We start from the raw sequence: 2,034 nt of genomic DNA, 5'->3' as shown, positions 1-2,034 counted from the left end.
GACTCCCCTGGTGCATAGCTGCTCGTTAGGTTTCGCCAGTCGTACAAACGCAGTACACCTCCCCACGGTGGGTGACTAACAAAAACCAAATCGAATGAACCTCTGCACCCCAACCTTGGCAGAGCAAGCACTACGCCCTGGCCCGCATTGACGGCCCTCCGGCAAAGCCAACTACACCCACAGGTTCATCTAATTAATCAGCTAAGGGCGTCCCAATCCACCCTCATGGTTGCACTGTTATCCCGGGTGGTCACTCCACGAACAGGTCCTTACGGAGAGGTGCTCGGGAAAAAGGCCTGAGCCCCCTAGAGTATCACAAGATCATTCACCTAATCAGGATAACAGTATCATATCATAAATGTTCACATCATGTTCATTGATTAAGTTAGGGCAGTAGCAACATGCTAACCATGATAACCCCAAAAGGTAAACAAGGATAAGTGAATACAGACTAGTCAATCCTTAGGTTTCATAAAGTAATGCGGGACAGTGAATCATAAAGTATGTAGGACATAATGGGTCAGAGGACACTAGCCTTCACCAGGTTGTTGCTCAGGGAGGTCTCCAACAACACACTCAGGAACCTCGGGCTGCTCGTTGTCTAAATAAAGCGAGCATGCATTCAATACATTTGGAAAGTATAAATGAACATCACACCAAATATGTACAAACATTGGAACATATCTTAAAAGACACAATACTACATAAGGGATAATGAATTCATGGTATAACATAAACTATGGCATAGATTAATTTTATTTGACAATAGATTATTATTTCCCTAAGTGTTATTTACAAGTACATAATCATAGATCAATTTATTTTATTGTGACCTAAAATTTAGAACATAGGTGAACTTATGTAATATCTATTATTAATCTCACAAGCTTAAACAAGTTTAAATCTCTAAGGTTCTCCTTTTATTTATTTTATTAAATAAATAAAACATACATCTACATTAGTTCATATTCAATCCTAAAAATTAGAGTGTACAGACAGTAAGTGAAACCATTTTATTTAAACAAAGAATAATTCTATGAAAATTTTGCAATTTGAATCACTAAATTTGGAGTTCATATGCAAAAGTTATGAAATAAACAAGTTTGGGAATTCAAAATATGAAATTAGGGCTAATTCTGTGAATATTTAAAAGTCCAGGGCTAAGTCTGCAAGATTATAGGGGCCTGCGCGCGAAAACCAGGGACGGCGGGTTGATTTCCAATAAACCGAGGGTCTCTTTAAGAAAACTACCGCCAGAAGGGGTATCGGGTGAATCTAACCGTCAGATCAGAAACCGACGGCCGAGATTAGATCTACGACTGAGGGCGCGCGCGTGGGCGGGCGTGCGCTGACAAGCGAGACGGGGAGTGTCAGCGACAGAGGGGAAGAGCGCGCTGACCGAGCGGGCCCAGCACCAGGGGGAAACGGACGACTGCAGGGGTCCGAGGGGGTCCGAGTCGTTCGATCAAGATCGGACGGAGGGGGTCCGAGGGGGTCCGAGCCGTTCGATCAAGATCGGACAGAGGGGAAACTAGACCGGGAAGGATGAGCGGTTGCGGGTGGCGCTGACAGGTGGGTCGGGGCATCAGGCGCGCGTGGGAAGCGGTATCCCGTGGTCCGGGCCATGCGATCAAGATCGGACGGGGGAAATCAGACCGGGGAAACAGACGTGTGCGAAGCGGCGCAGCTCCTCTCCGCGGCAGTGAGGTCGCCAGAGTTGAGGCAGGCGCAAGCTAGGGTGCCTCCGGGGTTGCCGGAGTTGGGCAGAGAGGAAGAGGGCACCACAGCGAACTCAATGGCGGGGAAGAGGCCATGAATCCACGGGCAGAGAGGGGAGAACGGCGGTGGGAAGGCCTCGGGCGGGCCGGAGCAACTCCGGTGAGCCATTCCAGCCACGGGGAGGGGACTTAAGGAGCGCTAAGGCCTAGGCTGGCTTCAGCAGAGGCAGATGCACCTTAGGGACTAACACCGGGGAACTAGACCGAGCTAAATCGGTCGGCCACCGCGCAAGCGCGGCGGACCGTCGCGGTCGGC

This window comes from Zea mays, chromosome 1, assembly GCF_902167145.1.
Source record: "Zea mays cultivar B73 chromosome 1, Zm-B73-REFERENCE-NAM-5.0, whole genome shotgun sequence".
Taxonomy (NCBI): domain Eukaryota; kingdom Viridiplantae; phylum Streptophyta; class Magnoliopsida; order Poales; family Poaceae; genus Zea; species Zea mays.
Note: the sequence above shows the minus strand (reverse complement) of the source record.